The 11,484-nt window shown below is 37.8% G+C and overlaps 1 non-coding gene across 1 annotated transcript; it reads right to left on the bottom strand.

Annotated features, from left to right (window-relative positions):
* Positions 1-8,790: 8,790 nt before the first annotated feature.
* On the bottom strand, positions 8,791-8,894 carry LOC130952486 (small nucleolar RNA R71). Its single transcript, XR_009074666.1, has one exon. It is a non-coding gene; the product is annotated as a small nucleolar RNA R71 (small nucleolar RNA).
* Positions 8,895-11,484: the final 2,590 nt, after the last annotated feature.

Genomic DNA, 11,484 nt, shown 5'->3' with positions numbered 1-11,484 from the left:
CGCTGAATGACGCGCACGCGTGGATGACGCTTCCGCGTGACTTTGCAGCGACCTGTACAAACCAGAAATCACTGGAGACAATTTCTGGGCTGTTTTTGACCCAGTTTTTGGCCCAGAAAACACATATTATAGGCTATAAAGTGGGGGAATGCATCCATTCATCAAAAGAAGCTGATAATTCACAATTTTAGGATTAGATGTAGTTTCTAGAGAGAGAGGTTCTCTCCTCTCTCTTAGGTTTTAGGATTAGGATTAGGATTTAGGATTTCATCTTCTTCATTCCAGGTTCAATGTTCCTTTAATTTATTTTCTACTTTATTTATTCTATTACTTTAATTGTTATTGGCTTATGAACTTTTCCATATTAGATTTGATTTCTTTTATTAATGCAATTTGAGGTATTTCAGATATATGATTTTTATTTAGCTTTCTATATTCTTGGCTTTGGTTGAGTAACTAGAGACTCTTGAGTTATCAAACTCTTTTGTTGATTGATAATTGGAAGTTGCTAATTGACTTGAATTCCACTAACTCTAGGCTTTCTTTGGGAATTGACTAGGACTTGAGGATTCATATTGATTTATCCACTTAACTTACCTTCATAGTTAGAGGTTGACTAAGTGGGAGCAACGAGCAATTCTCATCACAATTGATAAGGATAACTAGGATAGGACTTCTAATTTTCATACCTTGCCAAGAGTTTTCTTAGCTATTGATTTATTAATTCCTGTAATTTATTTCTCTTGTTCAAACCTTTCAAAAACCCAAAAATACTATTTTCCATAACCAATAATAAAACACACCTCCCTGCAATTCCTTGAAAAGACGACCCGAGGTTTGAATACTTCGGTTTATAAATTTTACTGGGTTTGTTACTTGAGACAACCAAAACTTTTGCACGAAAGGATTCTTCGTCGGTTTAGAAAATATACTTACAACGCGAACTTATTTGTGAATTCTTTATCGATAGAAAATCTGCTCGCCAAGTATACTTTTGGAAAATTGAAGTACTTAACTTAAGATATTGAGACTGATCACCTTGATATCATTTGTTTTGTAAGGATAGAACCCGAAATGGTAACTTATGGACGAGGTCAAGGATAGAAGGAGAATGAGGGATCCACTTCTACTGGCAATAAGGCCAAATTTCTGGTTGCAATGAACTAACTTGTCAACACTATACAAGCTAGTACGGTAGCTACAAATCAAGCGATGAGAGAATGGATGAAAATGGTAACGAATCTGGAGGAAGCTCAACTAAAGATCCGATGACATTGGCAACTTTTCTGAAGGTTAACCCCCCTATGTTCAGAAGATTGACTAACCCAACAGAAGCTGACAACTGATTTAGAGCAATTGCGGGTGCAACACGTATTCGGAGGTCAATTAGTTTAGTTTGCTGCTTATCAGCTGACTGAAAAAGCTCAACACTAGTGGCAAGAAGCTTTCCATTTTCTTCAATAAGGAAACAGAAATGAGGTGATCACTTTGAAGGTTTTTTGAAAAGAGTTTTACAGGAAGCATTTCCCAAATTCCGTGAGACAAACCGAGGAGCTAAAGCTACTTTAACTAAGACAAGGAACAATGACCGTGTCTGCTTATACAAGTAAGTTTGAGGATCTGTGTCATTTCTCAAGAGTTTGTCAGGGAGTTCCTAAAGGATATAAGGAGTGAAAGTGCATGAAGTACCAAGACGGTTTGAGAGATGATATTATACGAGCTGTGTTACCTCTTGAGATTAAGAGTTTTATGGAGTTGGTAAACAAAAGTCATGTGGTAGAAAATTGCTGTAGGAAGAATGTGAATGCGAGAACTAGCCATGATGGTTACCACAACCGACGAGGTGCGAGATCCTTTGCTCCAAGGGGCCGAAACTTTAAGAGAGGGGGTTATGTTCAATAACCTCAACGTGGTCGAGCTACTTTCCGAAGGAACAACAACCATCAAGGAATGAGGTAAGGAAGGCAACCTCAGAATGAATTGACTTGTAGACGGTGTGGAAGCTATCATCCAAGAACCTCGTGTTGAGCTGGACTGGGGCTTTGTTACAGTTATGGAAGAGCTGGTCACATGTCTTGGAAATGTCCTGAAAAAACCAATCGGAATACTGGTAGAGCCCAATAGCAAGGCCGTGTGTATGCTATCACGGCGGATGATGCTGTTAAGTCAGATACTTTGATTAGAGATAAATATGACATTGGTGGTAAAGTGTTAACTACTTTGTATGATATTGGAGCATTTCATTCATTCATAGACTTTGATAAGGCTGCTGTATTAGGATTAAGGGTGTTGACATTATCATTTGATTTGCATATGCATACCCTTGCTTCTAAAACTGTGGTGACTAGACTAGGATGTCAAGAAGTTCCTTTTAGGGTGGAAAATTGAGAATTTGTTCATGATTTTATCTGTTTGTCAATGACTGAGTTAGACTTGATGTTGAGTTTGGATTGGTTATCGATGAATCGGGTGTTGTTGGATTGCTTTGAGCGTTCTATTTGGTTTATGTCTGAGGAATTGATGAGTCCATATTTTTCGATATATTTTGGCTTGATTTGAAGGGATTCTAGCATATGAACTCACACTTAAGCACCCAAATAGCATACTTTTGTGTTTGATCCCTAATTTGATCCTAAATGAGAAAACATGCGTTTTAATACTTAGATTATTGATTTTTAATTCCACTTTTATGACATTCGATGACGTGATATGGTTTGTAAGTTATTTCAGGCCTTGAAGGCAAGAATTGATGGACAAAAGTGGAAGATAGCATATACAAGGGAGAAAACATGAAGAAAACAAGGAAAAGCACACACAGCGAAGTGTGCGTGCGCATAGTCCTACGTGCGTGCGCATAAGCGAGGATTTCCATGTTTGCATGTGCACAAGCACCTATGCGTACGCATAGTCAATTTTCAGCCGAGTGTGCGGACGCACATACCTGTGCGTCCACAAAGGTCCCAGCACGTGATTACATTAATGAAACACGTGCTTTGCGATTTCTGTGGCCTCTTGGCCCATTATGGAAGGCTGAAATGCTGTTTTGGAGTGCTATATTAAGGAGAATTCAACACTTATCAAGGGGGACACATTGGAGCTCACATACATAGTTTTTCCATAGTATTAGGAGTAGGATTAGTGTAGAGTAGAGAGCTCTCCTAGGGTTTATGTAGTTTTCTTGTACCATTTTATAGCAAGCTTTGATCTCTGAATTTACTTCTTCAATTGTAAGTACTCTCAATTTCCTCTTTAATTAAAGCACTTTTATTTTCATTTCCTTTGGTTCAAGTTACTTTGTTTATATTGCAATTTTGTGTTTCTTGAAGTTTTGATCAATGAATTTTATGTTTCATGCTTCCTTTATGTTTGATTGCTTGTTTACATTTGATTTTGTTGATAGTTGGTTATAGTTTTCTAATTTTTCTAGCAATTTTCCATACTTTACTTTGGTGCACATAAGGTGTTTGTGAAAATGCCAACTTTAGATTTTGAGTAGATTTTCATGCCTTGACTTGTGGTTTGAGTTCCTAGGATACTAGAGTTATAATGTCCGACATTTAGTGATAATTCTGGGGCAGTCAGTTGACTTTTGTTTCCATTTACGCTAGCCTTTTATCAACTAGTTTGGTAAGTTGGTTAGGACTTATGGATTAAGGTCAATTATGCTTGCTTGACTTACTCCTCGATGGTTGGGGTTAACTAGGCGAGATTGACTCAGGATAATTATCATAGTTGTGGTTATGGCGATGATAGGATTCCTTAGATTCTCAATTCCCAAGTCGAAGCTCTTTTATGCATTTACGCATTTTCACTAGTTTTGATCTTGTTTGCTTTTACTTGCATTAATTATCAATTTTGAGCATTCCTTAGCTTCTTTTAATCCTATGTTCTTTGATTTTGCTAAAACCCCTTTTTCCTCACAACCGAAAGCGTATAACACTTCAATTGTATTCCTAGGGAGGGCGACCCGAGGTTGAAGTACTCTTGATCTCGGTTATTTGATTTGAATTTAAACATTTGATTTGGAAATTAATTGTTGTTCTAGACTATACTTTTAACGACGGAATTCTATTTTGTGAAAATCTAGATCGACAATAAATTCATTAGCATCAGGAATCAGAAGGATCGGTGGTTGCGTGAAGTTATTACTTGAATGCGGTAAAAGTGAATTGTAGTGGGACAGAGTGCCAAGCATTTATCCTTTTGGCTGCAAATTTGTTTGGGAAAGAGGAAGGCTTAAATCGAATACCAATTGTGCGAGAGTTTCCCAAAGCTTTTTCTGAGGATATACCCGAGTTTCCACCACAGAGGGAGATTGAATTTGCAATAGATTTAGTGCCAAGTGCCGGGACGGTGTCGATTGCACCATATTGAATGGCACCTTTGGAATTAGTAGAGTTAAAGAAGCAATTAGAAGAGTTGATAGAGAAGAGCTTTATTCGATCAAGTATTTTCCCATGGGGAGCGCCTGTGTTGCTAGTGAAAAAAAAGGATGGAGGCATGCGGTTATGTGTTAATTACAGACAGTTGAATATTGTAACAGTGAAGAACAAATACCCTTTACCACAAATTGATGATTTGATGGACCAGTTACAAGGAGCTAGCATATTTTCAAAGATCGACCTAAGGTCAAGTTATGATGATGAAGAAGATTCAAGAGAGGTTAAGAAAGATTTTAGCTGCTAGTGCACGAAATTGCAATCACACTTTTGCAATCCGCACAACTAACCAGCAAGTGCACTGGGTCGTCCAAGTAATACCTTACGTGAGTAAGGGTTGATCCCACGGAGATTATTGGTTTGAAGGAAGCTATGTTTATTTTATTATTCTTAGTCAGGATATCAATTAAAATTATCAGTTGGAATTATTAGAAAAATAAAAGAGCGTGAATTAATTACTTGTAATGTAGTAATGGAGAATATGTTGGAGTTTTGGAGATGCTTTGTCTTCTGAATTTCTGTAATGTAATATTCTATTGATGAGCGGATAATTTATACGCTTTTTGGCATAGTTTTTATATAGTTTTTAGTAAGTTTGAGCTACTTTTAGGGATGTTTTCATTAGTTTTTATGTTAAATTCACATTTCTGGACTTTACTATGAGTTTGTGTGTTTTTCTGTGATTTCGGTAAATTCTGACTGAAATTGAGGATTTAAGCAAAACTCTGAAAAAGGCTGACAAAAGGACTGCTGATGCTGTTGGATTCTGACCTCCCTGCACTCGAAATGGATTTTCTGGAGCTACAGAACTCCAAATGGCGCGCTCTCAACGGCGTTGGAAAGTAGACATCCAGGGCTTTCCAGCAATATATAATAATCCATGCTTTATTCGAATAATGACGACGTAACTTGGCGTTAAACGCCAAGTACATGTGCTGTCTGGAGTTAAACGCCAGAAAAACGTCATGATCCGGAGTTAAACGCCCAAAACACGTCATAACCTGAAGTTTGACGCCAAGAATGCCTCTACACGTGGATTGATCAAGCTCAGCCCAAACACACACCAAGTGGGCCCCGGAAGTGGATTTATGCATCAATTACTTACTCATGTAAACCCTAGTAGCTAGTCTAGTATATAGGACCTTTACTATTGTATTAGACATCCTGGATTGTATTTTCTATCCGTGATCATGTTTAGGGGGCTGGCCATTCGGCCATGCCTGGACCTCTTGCTTATGTATTTCAACAGTGGAGTTTCTGCACACCATAGATTAAGGTGTGGAGCTGCTGTACCTCAAAGATTAATGAAGTTCTATTGTCTTTTATTCAATTCCTCTATCTTATTCTTATTCCAAGATATTCATTCGTACCCAAGAACATGATGAATGTGATGAGTTAATAACCCTCATTAACGTTCTCACTCATGAACGCGCGTGATTGACAACCACTTACGTTCTACATGCAACACAAGCTTGAATGTGTATCTCTTAGATTCCCCAATAGAATCTTCGTGGTATAAGCTAGATAGATGGCGGCATTTATCTGGATCCGGAAAGTCCAACCTTGTCTGTGGTGTTCCGAGTAGGATCCTGGGAATCCGGAAAGTCTCACCTTGTCTGTGGTATTCCGAGTAGGATTCCGTTCATGAATGACTGTGACGTGCTTCAAACTTTAACCTGCTGGGCGTTAGTGACAAAGCAAAAGAGGGATTCTATTCCAGTAGGAGCGGGAACCAACCGGTGATTGGCCGCACTGTGACAGAGTGCGTGCATTAGCTTTCACTGCGAGGATGGGATGTAGCTATCAACATGGGTGATGCCTTCAGACTGGTTAGCTGTGCGAGTGACAGCCGCACAGGTTATTTCCCCGAGAGGAATGAAAGTAGCCACAGTGATAGTGAACCCCTATACAAAGCTTGCCATGGAAAGGAGTAAGAAGGATTGAGTAGAAGGAATAGGAAAGAGGCGTCCGTGAGCTCTACAGCACCTCCATTCCACTATCTGAAATTCCTACCAATGAACCTGCATAAGTATTCTATCCCTTTTATTATTTATTTTATATTAATATTCGAACTCACCATAAACAGATTTAATCTGCCTAACTGAGATTTGCAAGGTGACCATAGCTTGCTTCATACCAACAATCTCTGTGGATTCGACCTTACTCACGTAAGGTATTACTTGGACGACCCAGTACACTTGCTGGTTAGTTGAACGGGATTGTGACTTCAAATAAGGACAATTATTGAATAAATCCAATTACAATGAATCAGAGCTAAGAATAAGAATCACAATTTCGTCCACCAAGTTTTTGGCGCCGTTGCCGGGGATTGTTCGAGTATGGACAACTGACGGTTCTCTTGTTGCTCAGATTAGGTAATTTTCTTTTCAAAAAATCTTTTTCAAAATTTTTTCTTTAATTTTCGTTTTTCTCCATTATTTGCGAAAAAAATAAATAAAAATACAAAAAAAGTAGAAAATCATAAAAATCAAAAATAATTTGTGTTTCTTGTTTGAGTCTTGAGTCAATTTTTAAGTTTGGTGTCAATTGCATGCTTTAAAAATTTTTTCTTGCATTTTTTTCGAAAATCCCATGCATTCATAGTGTTCTTCATGATCTTCAAGTTGTTCTTGATAAGTCCTCTTGTTTGATCTTGATGTTTTCTTGTTTTGTATTGTTTGTTGTTTTTCATGTGCAATTTTGCATTCATATTTTCCATACATTAAAGATTTCTAAGTTTGGTGTCTTGCATGTTTTCTTTGCATCAAAATTTTTCAAAATTGTGTTCTTGATGTTCATCATGATCTTCAAAGTGTTCTTGGTGTTCATCTTGACATTCATAGCATTCTTGCATGCATCTTGTGTCTTGATCCAAAATTTTCATGTTTTGGGTCATTTTTGTGTTTTTCCTTAAAAATTCAAAAATAAAAAAAATATCTTTTCCTTATTTCCCTCCAAATTTTCGAAATTTTGGGTTGACTTGGTCAAAAAAAAAATTTTCAAAATTAGTTGTTTCTTACAAGTCAAGTCAAAATTTCAAATTTTAAAAATCTTATCTTTTCAAAATCTTTTTCAAAAAAATCATATCTTTTTCATTTTTTTTCTATTTTTCGAAAAATTTCAAAAATCTTTTTCAAATTATTTTCAAAATCTTTTTCTTATCTTTACATGTAATTTTCGAAAATTCACTAATAATTAATGTGATTGGTTCAAAATTTGAAGTTTGTTACTTTTGTTAAGAAAGGTTCAATCTTTAAATTCTAGAATCTTATCTTGTAGTTTCTTGTTAGTTAAGAAATTTTTAAAATTAATCTTTTTCAATATCTTTTTCAATTATATCTTTTTATCTTTTATCTTATCTTTTTCAAAATTTTGATTTCAAAATATCTTATCTAACTCTTATCTTCTTATCTTTTCAATTTGATTTCAAATCTTTTTCAATTAATTAACTAACTTGTTGTTTGTTTCTTACCTTTTTCAAAACCACCTAACTACTTTTCCCTCTTCTATTTTCGAAAATATCTCCTTCCTTTTTCAAAAATTCTTTTTAATTAGTTAATTGTTTTAAATTTTAATTTTAATCTTATTTTATATTTGATTTTCGAAAACTACTAACTTCTTTTTCAAATTTATTTTCGAAATTCTTCCTTCTCTTCTCCTCTTCTATTTAATTAATTAATTACTAACACTTCTCTTCACCTCTCTTTTTCTAAAAACCGAACCCCCTTCTTCATTCTTCTACCTCTTTCTTTTTCTACTAACATAAAGGAATCTCTATACTGTGACATAGAGGATTCCTTTTTCTTTTCTTGTTTTCTTCTCTTTCATATGAGCAGGAACAAGGATAAGGCACTCTTGTTGAAATTGATCCAGAACCTGAAAGGACTCTGAAGAGAAATTAAGAGAAGCTAAATTACAACAATCCAGAAACAACCTTTCAGAAACATTAGAACAGAGGTGATGGCCGAAAATAATAAATGCAAGGAGAATGCTTGGGGACTTCACAAAGCCAACGTCCAAGTTTGATGGAAGAAGCATCTCCATTCCTGCCATTGGAGCCAATAACTTTGAGCTTAAGCCTTAACTAGTTGCTTTAATGCAACAAAACTGCAAGTTTTATGGACTTCCATCTGAAGATCCTTACCAGTTTCTAACTGAGTTCTTGCAGATCTGTGACACTGTAAAGACAAATGGAGTTAATCCTGAAGTCTACAGACTCTTGCTTTTCCCTTTTGCTGTAAGAGACAGAGCTAGAGTATGGTTGGATTCACAACCCAAGGATAGCCTGGATTCATGGGATAAGCTTGTCACTGCATTCTTAGATAAATTCTTTCCTCCTCAAAAGCTGAGCAAGCTGAGAGTGGATGTTCAAACCTTCAAACAAAAAGATGGTGAATCCCTCTATGAAGCTTGGGAAAGATACAAGCAGTTGACCAAAAGATGTCCATCTGACATGTTTTCAGAATGGACCATATTAGATATATTCTATTATGGTCTCTCTGAATTTTCGAAAATGTCATTGGACCATTCTGCAGGTGGATCTATTCACCTGAAGAAAATGCCTGAAGAGGCTCAAGAACTCATTGACATGGTTGCAAATAACCAGTTTATGTACACCTCTGAGAGGAATTCTGTAAATAATGGGGTACCTCAGAAGAAAGGAGTTCTTGAAATTGATGCTCTGAATGCCATATTGGCTCAGAACAAAGTGTTGACTCAACAGGTCAACATGATCTCTCAAAAATCTGAATGGATTGCAACATGCATCCAATAGTACTAGAGAGGCAGCTTCTGAAGAAGCTTATGATCCTGAGAACCCTGCCATGGCAGAGGTTAATTACTTAGGTGAACCTTATGGAAACACCTACAACTCATCATGGAGAAATCATCCGAATTTCTCATGGAAGGATCAACAAAAACCTCAACAAGGTTTTAACAATGGTGGACGCACAAGGCTGAACAATAGTAAGCCATATCCATCATCTTCTCAGCAACAGACAGAGAGTTCTGAACAAAACACTTCTAATTTAGCCAATATAGTCTCTGATCTGTCAAAAGCCACTTTTAGTTTCATGAATGAAACAAGATCCTCTATCAGAAATCTGGAGGCACAAGTGGGCCAGCTGAGTAAGAAAGTCATTGACACTCCTCCCAGTACTTTCCCAAGTAATACAGAAGAAAATCCAAAAGGAGAGTGCAAGGCCATTGATTTAATCAAAGTGGCCGAATGCACCAAGGAGGAGGAGGACGAAAATCCCAGTGAGGAAGACCTCCTGGGACTCCTTCAAGCAAAAAGGAGTTTATTAAGGATCCTGAGGAATCTGAGGCTCATCTAGAGACCATAGAGATTCCTTTAAATCTCCTCCTGCCATTCATGAGCTTTGAAGAATATTCATCCTCTGAAGAGAATGAAGATGTGACTGAAGAGCAAGTTGCTCAATATTTAGGAGCTATCATGAAGCTGAATGCCAAGTTATTTGGTAATGAGACTTGGGAAAGTGAACCTCCCTTGCTCATTAGTGAACGGGATACTGGATTCAGAGAACTCTACCTCAAAAGAAACAAGATCCTGGCAAGTTCTTAATACCTTGCACCATTGGCACTATGAGCTTTGAAAGAGCTCTATGTGATCTTGGATCAGGAATAAATCTTATGCCACTCTCTGTAATGGAGAAGCTTGGAATCATTGAGGTACAACCTGCCTTGTTCTCATTACAACTGGCAGACAAGTCAGTGAGACAAGCTTATGGGTTAGTAGAGGACGTGCTAGTAAAGGTTGAAGGCCTTTACATCCCTACTGATTTCATAATCCTAGACACTAGGAAGGAAGATGATGAATGCATCATCCTAGGAAGACCCTTCCTAGCCACAGCAGGAGCTGTGATAGATGTCAACAGAGGTGAATTAGTCCTTCAATTGAATGGAGAATATCTTGTGTTTCAAGCACATGGCTATCCCTCTGTGACAAAAGAGAGCAAGCATGAGAGCTTCTCTCAGTTCAGAGTCAGAAGAGCCCACACAGTCAAACTCTAAGTTTGGTGTTGTGAGGCCACAACCAAACTCTAAGTTTGGTGTCCAAACCCCATATCCAAACTCTAAGTTTGGTGTTGGGATACCACACTTAAGTTGACCTGATCACCTTGTGGCTCCATGAGAGCCACTGTCAAGCTACTGACATTAAAGAAGCGCTTGTTGGGAGGCAACCCAATTTTATTTCTAATTTATTTTGGTGTTATTTTTGTGTTGAATTAGGTACATGATCATGAGGAGTCACGAAAAAATCAAAAAAATTAAAAACAGAGTCAAAAACAGAAGAAAAAATTTTTCACCTGGAGGACGCACGGGCTGGCGTTCAGCGCCCAGAAGGAGCATCTGGCTGGCGTTCAACGCCAGAACAGAGCATCTTTCTGGCGCTGAACGCCCAAAACAAGCTACATCCTGGCGTTTAACGCCAGAATGCGCAGACAGAGGACAATCTGCGCTGAACGCCAGAAACAAGCTTGAAACTGGCGTTCAACGCCCAGAAACAAGCATCACATGGGCGTTTAACGCCCAGAACGTGCATCAATGGCGTTTAAACGCCAGAATGATACATGAAGGCATGTTACATGCCTATAGGGAGAAGGAATGGTATTTCTTTTCACCTCAGGATCTGTGGACCACAGGATCCTCACCTCAGGATCTGTGGACCCCACAGGATCCTCCCTAACATATTCCCACCTTACTCCCAATCCTAGTTTTGTGATGTGATTCCCCATGTCACAATTCCCAACATCTTCTTATCAATCACCTCAATTCCTCCTCCCAATTACCCATTCACCATTCACATCAACCTCCTCTTCCCCATACACCCCACCTACCTCCATAAAATTTCAAATTCAATTTCCCACCCCTTCCCACCCAAATGGCCGAACCTATACCCTCCCCCTCCCTATAAATACCCTTCTTTTCTTTTCCATTTTCACACAACACAACCCCATTCTCCCACATAGCCGAACCCTCTCTTCTCCTCTCTACCATATTTTCTTCTTCTTCTACTCTTCTT

Source organism: Arachis stenosperma, chromosome 9 (genome assembly GCF_014773155.1).
Source record: "Arachis stenosperma cultivar V10309 chromosome 9, arast.V10309.gnm1.PFL2, whole genome shotgun sequence".
NCBI classification, from domain to species: domain Eukaryota; kingdom Viridiplantae; phylum Streptophyta; class Magnoliopsida; order Fabales; family Fabaceae; genus Arachis; species Arachis stenosperma.
The sequence above is the reverse complement of the archived record's forward strand: the minus strand, read 5'-3'. Positions and strand labels throughout refer to the sequence as shown.